This window comes from Lagopus leucura, unplaced genomic scaffold (genome assembly GCF_019238085.1).
Source record: "Lagopus leucura isolate 7727_CA_CO unplaced genomic scaffold, USGS_WTPT01 Super-Scaffold_100034, whole genome shotgun sequence".
Lineage (NCBI taxonomy): Eukaryota > Metazoa > Chordata > Aves > Galliformes > Phasianidae > Lagopus > Lagopus leucura.
Window position 1 is genome coordinate 688,056 of NW_024962283.1, and position 12,442 is coordinate 700,497.

Genomic DNA, 12,442 nt, shown 5'->3' on the forward strand with positions numbered 1-12,442 from the left:
TCAGTTTCTCCACCAGCACTGAGAGAGCTCTGTGGGCAATGCAGCCATTGCCTGCCAGGTCTTCTTGCTGCAAAACCCTGCAGCAATCACTCCTCCTGTGCTCCTAGGAGTTTTCCCTTTGCATCCCTGCTGTTCCTTCCTCCTTCCCCTGGTAATGAAAGGGAAGCATGGGTCGGTATGTCTCTCTGTGCTTGCAAATTGCTGGGGCTGATTAGGAAACAAAAAAATGAAGACAGTTTTCATGTATTTTCCTCTTCCTTGGCCCACAAAGCAAAGCCAAAGCCCACAGAAACCCCTCCTTCCCCCATGTCTCATTATAAGCAGTGTTGTGCATCCCAAAACTTCTTGTCCCAGTGCTTCTGGGGCCCTTGGGGATCCCCTAATTTGCCCCGTGCCACCCTTTGTCCTGGGAGAGAGGATGTTTTGCCATGTGCAAACAGCACGCGGGAGCACAGGGGACTTGTTATCCCATCCTCTCCAGCTGTGGGGCTCAGCACGGGATGTGAGGGCACACGTGGTGTTTTCAGCCCCCAGGAGCTCAGGTCCCTTTGGGGTCTGCATGGGAGGATTGGAAACAAGAGAACAAAACACTGAGCTGCGTGTGAAATGCATGGCAGCTGAGCTGTGGTCGGGCACTGTTTGGGTGGCGCAATGTGGGCACGGCCAGACAGCACCCCCTGCAAATGTCAGACTTTGGGGGTTGGCTGCATTTGCGGTGTGTGCTGATGGCACTGCATGGGCTTCGTTGTGTTGGGCAGAGGGGTGATTTTTCCCTGGTGCATGATAGATTTTGCCCTAGCATGGGTCACGGAAAGCCCAACATTGATGGGTTTCATCTAATTTCAATTACAGTCATTAAAACTTTTGCTCGCACGAGCTGAGCCTTTCCAAAAGCTGTCAAATGACAGCCCATTAGAGAGCGGTTATTTATAGTGGGGAATGTTAATTTTACAGGATCACAGACCAGTGATTCAGTGCCTGGCGTTGCTGAAAGGAATCACTCACAGGAATGAGTGTTCACTGACATGAAAGCACCCCAAACCCACAACCTCTCGGCAGCAGAGCTCCAAGAATCTGTCAGAACCCATCGGCAGCAGCCTGGGAATTCATGGGCAAGCTGGGGAGGTTTGGGCTCTAAATCCATGGGGAGAAAGGAGAGCATCACACATTCCAGAGCCCATCAGGAAAAGGGCTTGTCTCCCCTGGCGATCCTTCTGCTGGGCTGGCAGCACTGTCCCTCCCTGCTTGCCCTGTGGTGATGCCACTCAGTGGCCCAGCAGCTCCTCTTGGCCACCTCTGAGCACTGGGGGGGGCAAGGAAAGAGGGACAGGATTGGCACAGCCCAGGTCAGGCTGATCTCTGCTCCCCTGTCTGCCCTGCTGCCTAATATCAAGCCCCTTTGGGCATGGGCCTCCCTCTTCCATCATTTCTCCAGCCCCTCCTGCAGCTCTGACCTTGTCTGAGCCACCGAGGCAATATAAAGTAATACGATAATCATAGCAATGATAGCAATAATCATAATAATAAGCCACGCTATGGCTAGGGCACCTGTCACCTAGGCATGTGAGTGCCTATGACAGCTAGCTATTACATACCTAGGCTAAGTGTAGTGGTGCCACGGCTGAGTGTTAACAGGAGAGCAAGGGAATAGGAATAGGGAATAGGAAATAGGCTATGATAGCACTGCTGGAGTCTGGAGGTCACTGAATGGCCCCCCAGACCCTGCTGGTAATGAATCAGCAACAACAGAGAGATGTTTTCAGGTATCTGCAGAGAGAAAGGAAGATGCTGTGCCACATCCCTGCAGGTCAGGTGAGGTTTTATTGCAGGATCAGCAGCAGTGAGGGACATCGCTGCAATTCACTCCGGCCAAGTTTATGAGAGGAGCAAGGCAGGGGCTCTGGGGCTGTGAGCACAAAGCACTGTTAAACCAATGTATCGAGGACGGTTTGGGCTCTGCCTCGCTGCAGGGCTGTAAATCTATTTGGGATGATTCGCTCACAGGGTCTGTGTTTGTGTCTATAAAACAGGGAGGGAGATAGCGGGGTGTTGGGGAACAATGCTATGGGTGGGGGAGAAAGGCAGCTGGGACACAGTGCTCTTGGGGTTCTGCACCACTGCACACATTATGGGCATGGCTCGTGGTGCAGCAGTTTTGCACACAGGGCTTTCCCCTGTATTTGGGTGCTTAAGTCTCCTATGTGGCATTTCCAATGCCCCAAAGCACAGTGTGGCAGTTTTCAATGACCATCAAACAGGGGAACTGCTGAAAATCTCCTGTCTGACCCCACCAGCATCAAAACGAGCCCCCCCAGGACCACCCACCACCCCGCCCAGCCCTTGTTCCTGCACCAGCTCTGCCACTTTAAGCTGCTGGAATAACTTCATTGCATGGACCGCTTCACCTCCTCTCTGTACCTGCAACTAAGCCCATCTCCCACTATTCCCTTTGATGACTTCTCTTCAGCTGCTGCAGAGGAGAAATGCTCATATCAGCAAACAGATGGCGGCTGAGGCATGTAGCATAAAATATATTTATCAAGGCAAACAGCTGTAGCCCATTTCATCCCAAAGATTTCTATTAAAAGTTCTCTGGAGCTACAAGCTGCTCTGACTTGCAACCGGAATAAAGCCGAGGGGACAAACAGCTTTTGCAAAGCGTTTCTTTCCCTCCCTTAGCTCTTTTCTTTGCAGCCTGAAGAAAACCCGACCCTGGCTTGAGGGAGCATGGGCACCGTGAGCAGCCCTGGGTGGCTGGGATGTGAGAGCTGAGAGCATCACTGCGTGTGTCCCTGAGGCTGGGGCTGGGCACGCCGTGCATGGAGCCGCAGGCTGGATGGGTTTTGCATCCAGAGATGCCTCTGCTTGAACCTGGGTTCAACCCAGACCCCAAAGGTGATTTTCTGCCCTTTCTATTTCACTCTTGGCTTTGTTTTCATTCTTAAGAGACCTTTGTGCCACATTTCCAAAAAAGAGACATTTGGAGGAAACGCAACGTTTTTCATAAACTCGGAGTAGATTTTTTTTTGGGCAGACATTACTTTCACAGTGTTGTAAAATTCCCAGCTTCTGCTGCTGCAACATTGACAAAACCATGAAATCCTCCTGGAATGGAAATTTCCATATTTCGTGTGAAATGCGCCATCCGAACGCTGAGCTGACGTGTTGGCTCCAAAATCATCCCAAAATGGGGGGTTCCCATTTTCATTTCTGCCAGAACCCTCACGGCTGTGGGAAGCCAGGGCAGAAAATATGCTGGGAGCAGAGGTGGACTCAACATCGAGCCACAGAGAAAGGCAAAACCAGAGTCCATTTCCCTCTGTGATGTATCTCTTTATGTCACCTGCTGCGACCCCCAGTTCCCCCTTTGCTCTCTGCCTGTGAAGCATCCCATCTCAGTGAGGAGCTGCAGATGGAGATGTACACCGCAGCCATCTCCCACCCATTGGTATTTCACCTTATCCAAAATAGCCCTAGCAAGCCAAACCATCGCTCTTTTCTTCTCCCCTCTCTCTCAGAAGACCTTTTCTCTTTCTTTTCTTTTCAGTGTGCGCACAGGATCGCAAACAGCATATGCGCAGTATAAAATATTCCTGGCAGTCCCTCCTTTTTAATTGCATGCTGCTTCCCCAGCCAACAACTACACGTTTCATCCCAAATTCAGCTTGCTATTTCGATCAAGCAAGCAGTGGGATGAGAAGTTTGCCCTAAAAATGTGCTCAGTGGAGTCGGGATGCCATATGTGCGTGGAGGTGCTGAGAGCTTGTTGGCTGCCCACAGAACTGGGAAACCACGTGGAAGGGGGCAGTGGGATTGGGGGGAGGCCAGAGGCCTGCCTGGCTCCTGCAGTGTCTGCATGACTCTGGATTATCTCATTCCTTCTCCTTAAAGCTTTGCTGCTGGAAGGATGCATTGCAGTGAGTTGGTGCAAACCCGGCTGGCGATGCTCCTGGAAGATGCAGGAGCTGTGAGCAAAGGGGGAGCAAAGGAACAAATCCCTGTGTTCCTACTTTAATTTATTGCCCTAAAAAACACCAACCAGGAGCCTTTAAATGAAGAAATGAGCTCGAGTTCACCGAATAAACCAGCCACATAGAAACGCTTCTGCCTCTATTCTGAGCAGAATTGCAATGGGGAAGCAAAAGGATTGGGAACAGAATGCCTTTTTGCAATAAATGGTAATTACTGATAATAATGAACTTTGGGGTTTGTTATTCAGGAGATGAACTTGATGATCTTTATGGATCCCTTCCAGCTCGAGATATTCTATGATTGTTGCAGCCCAACATCACCGTAACCCAGTGATGCCCAATTATTGCAACCCTTTAGTACTCTTTCAACCCAGTACACATTATTTTTGCAACCAAATATGATATTTTTATTGCAATACTATTGCAACTTGGTGATACACTGCAATGCTGAAGTTCTTCCTGCAGGCTGCATGAGCTTGGCTACTAGCAAATCAAGCTAAAGTTGGAATAATTCACATCTTTGTACTCGATTGGCCGAGTCCTGGCCATTACTCTGCAGCCTTCCTAGAGGCAGCACATAAATCACTCCACCAAAAGAGTGTGGGACTGAATGAGTGGATTCAGAGGATGCTGGGTGCACTGAATATTTGTCCTTCTTGCTTCAGGCATCCCCACAGTTTCCCAGTTTCCAAAGCCCTGGGGAGGACCCTGAGCTGCTGTGCATCTCCTGGGCTTTGGCACATGGAAAGGGGAGCAGAGAATCACATCTCACCTCCAAAGCAGAGACATGAAAGGAGGGAGAGCAGAGAGATAAAAGCCACGAAGTGGCAGCAGGAGGCAGGGAGAAGAAAGATACCAGGAGAACAAGCTGGCTCCCAAAATATCCCTTGTTGCGCTGCACTGAAGACCAAAAACTTGCACTTGGAAGGCTTTTGCAAGGGGAGAGGCTGTGAGCTTTGCTGCAACCACTGCCTTGGGGTCCTCAGTGGGTTGGCTTTGAAATAGCAAACCTATCCCCAGGGCTCAGGGGAACTGAATTTTGGAAGGAGTTTGTAGCAAACGCCAGCTGAACTCATTGCTGAGGCAAATGAGGTGAGCAGGTTTTGGGTTGAAAAGGGAAAAGAACAGAGAGTCAAAATGCTTCGTTTCTGTGTATCTCCAAATGAAATGCTTGGACTCTTCATTTCAAATGCAGCTTTTACATGGAGACGTGTCCAACCAGAACATGAAATGGGCTGGGAGGTCATTGCACAGTGCTCACCTGTCCTTGCTGCACCCCAGCCCAGGGTTTTGGTGCTTGCTGTGCAAGGCTTTTTGATCAGCAGAAAAGAGGCTTCCTTCCATCTTTCCAACTCATTGAGTAAAGGGGGAGAGGGGGAGTAATAACAAAAAAAAAAAAAACAGAATTAACTCTAAAAATGATCTTCTTCTGAAAATAACCTAAAAATAAACTCTACAATAATCTCCCAGGTGAAAATTTCTTGGAGCCTGGCTTGTCTCTAGGAAACATTCCAGCATTTCTAACCAAAATAACCAATAAAACCCCATTTTTATCCAAAACTGGTGATAGCAAATCAAACAGCAGCAAGAAACGAAGCCCCGAGAAGCATTTGGAGTTTGTCAATTTCCTTTAGTCCACATTTGGAGCAGAAGAGATTTCCCTGAGGGTTTACTTACTAGCATAAATATATATATATATATATATAAAATCAGTATGATTCAATTTGGACCAAAACTGTCATCTTGGTATGAAAACTCCAAATGTTCAATTTGAAGTATTTGAAACCAAAATTTCCAACCAGATGGGATAACTGCATCCACAGGCAATGGAAGAACCACTGATGTCATCTGCTTGGGCTCCAGTGAGGCATTTGGCACAGCCCCAACGACATCCTTCTCTCTAACTTGGAAAAGTGCAGCTTTGATGGGCAGACTGTTCAATGGATGAGGAACTGTTGTGAGATTCCACCAGAGAGCAGCGCTCAATGGATGGAGATCAATGGCACTGGTGTCCCTCAGGGATCATTACTGGGACCAGTCCTATTGAATTCCTCCATCTTCGGGCTCAGCTTTCATGCCTGTTTCCCTCAGCTCTGATTTTCCCCATTCACCTTTTTCTTCTCAAGGTGTTTCAGACCTGGAAGCCCTGTGTGTATGGAGCACAGCCCCCCATTTCTCCACTCCCCACCTCGATGGGCTTTTCACCTTTCCATGCACACTCCTGACCTCCACTGCAGCAGCTCTCTTAGTGAAGATCTACCTGCCTGCTTCGCTTATTCCCAGTGAGTTGATGGTGGGAAGGGGAGCAATAAACCCCAAATTTCCCAAGTGACATCCTCATATTGACCCAACCATTTAGAATAACGATGGTGATTTCTTCAGTGAGGCAATGGTTTCTGGAGTCCCTGATTTGAAGAGATGCCAGCCCTTGCGAGCGTGCCTTCTTCCTTTCAGCATCAGCCAGCAGGATGGGTGGGATGCAGCACTGGTGGATGGTGCATAAGGGTGTAGGTCAGAATATAACCTAGCACTGCTGCCTTAAATGGGAGCTCTGAGCAGCCTGGGCTGGCAATCTGCAACAGAAGTAAAGAGGAGTTCCTGTAACAGAGCCCAGGAGTTGAGGACAAGATTAAAGTCAACAGGCTTGGAAGAGAAGCAAAATTAAAACGTAAAAACTCAGATTTCATTGCCAGAAGGAAACGAGCAGACACCATCTTCTAAGGTTGTTAAAAGAAGAGCTGTCATTACAGTGTGCTGCCGGACCCACAGCAAACTTGGCAGTCTTTAATTCGGCTTGAACATTGCAGCCCTTCTTTTACCATGGGGGAAAAGTCCTGGCTGGCACACACTGACTGCTTTGTGCCTGCAGCAGGCTGGATGGCTGCTCATTTCCCAGAGCAGAGGTGAGCAATAACTTTATATGGACTCCCAGATTTTATAGGAACCCGCATCACCGCTGCTCTTACACCCAATGGAAGCAACAGTTTCTCAGTCAGAAACCACCACAGGGGCTGCATTTGGGGCCCAGCACTTGGCGTCCACTTCAAACCTGACCTCCCTACAGGCACCACAGGTTCATTCCCCATGAATTTGCCTGGCACTGAGGTCCTGCTTACCTTCCCCTGCCCAGGGTTTCCTGACTATAAAGCTGCTGTCTGCTGTCACAGCTCTTTCTCCTTTCTCACTCCCCCCCCTTTAACCTTCTGATTCCTCAGGTGATTTTCTCCAGCAGCTGCAATATTGCAAGTCATTTCTTTGCTGCCCCAGGTTTCCATCAGGAGCCCCATCCCACGCTGGGATGCACCTCAATGATTCGCCCACACCCCAGAGCCCTCCCGCAGCGTCGCTTCTTCCTGGGGAACGAATCCTAAAACCCATTTTCCTCCTCTCTCCCTTTCCCTGTGCACAAGGCACTCACAAAGCAGCCGCCCCTTCCTCAAGCAGCCGTGTCAGGGCTGAAGGGATTAGCAGGGTGTTCAGCCACTGTCCACGCCTCGCAGCGCCATGCATTCCCTTTATCTCAGGGAAGCAGGCGCCTTGGCCGCCAGCCCTGCAGGGATTTATCGGGGTGCCCTGGAGCTGCTTCTTGCTCTCGTGCTGGCTCCTTCATCCTCACCCTCTTAGAAAGGGATGGGAAAATGCAAATAGTTTCCTATGAGAGCTCGGGCTCGGAGATGTGCACGTGGCTGCTTGGACTTGTTGCCACACTGTGGGGACAGAGATGACCCCTGAATACTCATCCAAATATTCTCCACCCCCAGCTGCCAGCCAGGACATGTAGATCCCACCCCCATATCCTACCTGCACCGTGCATCACCTGTACTGTCCGTTGTCTTACACTGTGCACGAGATCCTCTTCTGATGACAGCCAAACCCCAGCTTTCTCCTGGTTTGTGGCATTCCTGCCACCTGCAGGCACTGCAGCTCTCCCCCATCTCTGCTATTTCATCTGGATGAATAGGGGAAAACCGGTCCTGTTTGAGTCCCTTTGGCCATTTTTGCAGCCCTCTTGATTTTGGGAGCACATCCCTGTGGAGCCCCGTTATTCTCATTTTACCAATGGGAAAACTGCAGGCGGGGAGCAGGATGGTCAGAAGTTCCTATTTGTAGATGCTTGGCTGCACAGAGAGCCCTGCTTGCCAGCAAGAACAGGCTGCTGTGAGCACACAGCAAATCACATCCCTGCAAACACCCCCGGTAAGCATTCAAAAATCACTCTGTGCTTTTAAGGATCCACACCATGGCCATGCAGCCCTCGGCCCAAAAATCTCCCCCAGTGGTGCTGGGTGCAGAATTAACGCTGGGAGAGCAGATGCATGGTTAACAAACCAGAAGGGAAAACAACGACTTAATACTTTCTAATTATTGTCCCAAGTAAAGCAATTACTCCTCATTCACACATGATTGCTAAGAATAGCTTACAATGAACAAGCATTTTTTAAGGATGCTACTTAGTAAATTTTTATTAACCAACAAAGTAAGATATTTATCCTTCAGCACAGCCCCCATAAATACAGAAAAGACATTACTCAGTAAACGACTGAATCAGTACTGTGCTTAATTGCTAGGAATTATTATCAGGTTACTGCAATTACTATGAATTGCTAACAGGAGGAACCCTTAAATCATTTCTTAAAAAAAAAAAAAAAAAAGGGGGGGGAATCTTACTGATACACTTTGTGATGTTACAAATAATTTGGGGGACAATTCTGAGGGGAATTTTTCATGCAGAAGAACAGGAGAGGGGCTGCACAGGGAGCTCTGCAGTGCGCATGGCTGTAGGGTCAGGCTGGGACAGTTTGGTGCAAGAGTGAAGTTTCAGCTACTGCACAGCCCTTGGACTTTCTGCTCACCACCTGCAGCCCAGGTACAGAGGAAAACTCTATAATGGAGAATTCTTATGCACCTGAGAGGCAGGAGGAGGATTCGGGCAGCTCTCATTGCACTGGTCCTTAGGGTGGCCATGTCTTTGGCATCAGCCCATCTCCTGCATCTCCATGATTTGGGGAGATGGAGAAAGGATCATAGAACGGTGGGGTTGAAAGGGACCTTAAAGGTCATCCAGTTCCAACTGACCTGCTGTGGGCTAGATGCCAATCACCACATCAGGTTGCCCAACCTGGCCTGGAGCAGCTCTAGCAATGGGGAAGGCATGCAGGGTCCTGAGAGCCCATAGGCACATCTTCAGGTCTACGCAGCTACAACCTGTCTGCCTATTCCAGCTGGATCTGTGGGTCTAATAAAAGGTTTTATCAGGCCCTATAAAGTCTCTCCTCTCACAGCCTCAGACATGGCACAGCTGCAGCGTTGCAGGAGCAGACATGGCCGGGTATTTCACTTCGGGCAACACTTGTACAAAATTGGGTGCTATCAATCCTTCCCGCTTCCTCTTGTGTGAAGCGAGGATAATGAGCAGGACGTGTGAAGTCTTGATCAGCTGCTGCTGGTGCAGCATGGCAGTGTTTTCAGATGAAAAGCGATGAGGGAAAAAAGCAGTTATTAGAGCAGAAGCGCATTAGAAAGAAAAAAAAGTCTGAATTTCCATTATGCCCCTGGAGCTTGACATCTCCACAAGCAGCACTATTTCCATTATTGCTTCCCTTATTATTACATATTTGGATTCCAGACACCCCACACGTTTAGGCCCCAGGGCTGGGCAGGAAGGACCGCTCCCCAGTGATGCTGGTTTGGGTCTTGGTGGCATCTCAGCAAGCTGTGCCTCTGGGAAATGGCTTTGTGTAACACTACCAGCAGCTGCCCATCACTGATGGAAAAAGAGTGGGACAGGAGACACCTGCAGGTGTTTTTCTGTTCACACTCCATAAGGAGAGGAAGTGCAGGAATACCCCCCTGTGGTTCTGCTCATGCTTTTGGGAGCTCAGAGCATTCGTGGCACAGTGGTGTCAGCTCTGCACACAGCTTTGGGATGGAGAAACGTACTGCCCTTAGAGCTGTACCTCCTCCTTTGGTTTCTCCCTCTTTCTTTTCTTTCACCTTTCTGTAAGCACACAGGTCAGGGTCCCGCTCCTTCCATTGTGAAAAAGCAAAGGCCAGGAGCAGCTGTTAAATGGAAATAGCATGAGACCTGCAGGCACGAGGATCTGCCTGCTTGGATCCCAGCACTCATAGGCTGGAAGTGGACTGAAAGGGCGCAGAAAGAACAGGAGGAGAAAAGAGGATGGTGGGAGGAAAAAAAACCAAACACACAAGACACTGCAGATGATAAAAGGATTTAAAGAGCTGGCCCCAAATCCTCTTGATGCATCAAACTGTGGGAGGCTTAAGTCTGCACTGCCCTGTTGGTAAATCCTCACCCGTGCCGACACTGTGCTGCTGTTGCTTTGTTGGAAGGGCAGCCCGTGGCTTCCTAAAGTGAATGCTGGCTGGGCTGCAGGTCCATCCCCACTGACACCATTCCATCCTTGCAGGCTGCTTTACCCCGGGGTTTACGTAAGCATTCCCAGGATGAGATGGGGCTGAAGATGAGAGCAGGGCAGACAGAGCACCGAAGCAGCTCTCTCCCCAGTTTCTAAACATGAGTCAGCAGGATCCCTGTTTTCAAAGCTGGCTGCTCTGAAAGAGGCATTTGCATTTCAGAGAGATCCTGCTTTGCTCTCCCACTGACAGTGTTTAGCTTTTGTTTAAAAGCAGAGCTCCTCCACCGCATTGCAAAAGGGGCCGAATGGAAGAGACAAGAAGTACGAGCCTCTGGGTTTGATCATTTCTTCCTTCATCTCTACCAGCAGAGCCCCTTGCCAAGAGGAACCTCTTTAAAAATCCAGTGCTCTTCACAAAGCAGTGAAGCAGGGGATGTGGCTGCCATGGGCACATGCGCCCACTGTTTCACACACTGAGGCTCTCCCAGGCAAAAATGCTAGGGAGAATTCATCTCCTTGGGTAGGAACAGCTCCTTCACCCTGTGGGTTTATTACCCCCAATGGCTTGTCCTAATGACAGAGGATCCTAACCTAACCTAACCTTAGGATGTTGTCTGAGGACACTGTGCAGGACTGGGGCAGACTTTGCTATTGCAAAGATGCATAAGCTTGGAATTCTGGTTTCCATATCTGGAGGTTTGACCTGAGAGCTCAGGATGGGATGTTTAAGATCCAGAATCCCAAACCTAGCTACTCTTACTATACTTCAGTTTCAGATGACCACAACTTGAGGTTGCTCTGGACATTGGCATTCTTTACAAGGACAGCCCCAAAAATCAAACACAGCTGCTCTGGTATCTTTTTTACCTTCCTTGCAAATCAATCTTATCGGCTCCTAAGTAAGTAGAATTGATTCAAAGCATTCATATAGTCCTACTCACACCTTTCCCTTCTTTTTTGGAAAGAATGAAGGAAAAAAGGTACTTACCAGCAGAAGACCTCAACCACAAAGGAATCTCCAGCAAGATCCCCTTGCTTCCCTTGCCAAGCCTTAAATGAGGGTTGGGAAGGGGTGGATCCTGGCTGCAGCCCTTCCATCACTCAGTGCATTGCATGCACCTGAGCTGCCCTGTGCTGGCCCTGCCTTCTCACCAGGTGCTCCATCAATGCTTCAGGCTGTGACTTAGCTTCTCTACTACAGTACCATGTGGTGTAGCATGGGATGGGAAACCCATTGCATCTGCACAGTGCCACCAGGGAGTTTTGCTCCCCGGGAGATGAGTGTAAAATTGACATTTGCAAGTTGGCATTTTTGTCAACTTTGCAAAAACCCATTTGCAAAGGCTGAATCTCACAGCATCTCTCAACTCAGCCCATAACCCCGGGGATGGCATCACACCTCGTGAAGACAAAGCCTGAACATTAAAAAATCCAGACACCAACGTGTTATTGACAGCAATATATTACAGAGGCACGGGAGAGGAGTGCAGTATTTATAGACCTAAGTAACCCTCAGACACAGGTGGCACTTTTTGACTCCGTACCGCTCTCAGTGCTGGATTTTGTTTCTGCCTGAGGATTATTTAGGAAAGAGTTATTATCGCCTCTGATTTATTGCTCTGCACTGGGGGGAACTCTTCCCTTCTGCCAAGACTATTAGCGAGGCCTCTTGGAGAGCCACTTCACAGAACCACAGCCTCCACTCTGCCACTGATTGCAGACAGACAGGTGAGGTGAGGATGGATGGAGAGGCACTGAGCTCCATCCCCACCATCCCCAACAGTGGCATCTTCCTCTGTATTAAATGGGCAGCTCAAATCCTGGAGCAGTAGCCTGTGAGTTTTTTCATGAAGATTTCTTTAACTCTTCTGTGTTTCAACTTTTTTTTCTCCTTTTGGTTAGGAAAAGCAGGCTCCTGTGCAAGCAGATGCAGATGCCCTTTTTTGGCTGTTCTGCTGTGTTTTACTCTCCTCCAAAACAGCAACAGCACTCACTGCCCATGCATCCTCCCAGGCTGATGCAGACTATCTAGAATATAATCAGAATACAGTCAATTAAGGACAAGATTAGACTGAGAGGAGCTTAAGAGGGCTG

At 49.1% G+C, this 12,442-nt stretch overlaps 1 long non-coding RNA gene across 1 annotated transcript; it reads right to left on the reverse strand.

The window, feature by feature from the left end:
- Positions 1-5,409: 5,409 nt before the first annotated feature.
- LOC122186140 lies at positions 5,410-11,366 on the reverse strand. The gene is made up of 3 exons (XR_006181069.1): positions 11,337-11,366; positions 7,773-7,920; positions 5,410-6,544 (listed from the first exon to the last, which is right to left on the reverse strand). It is a non-coding gene; the product is annotated as an uncharacterized LOC122186140 (long non-coding RNA).
- Between the last annotated feature and the right edge of the window lie 1,076 nt (positions 11,367-12,442).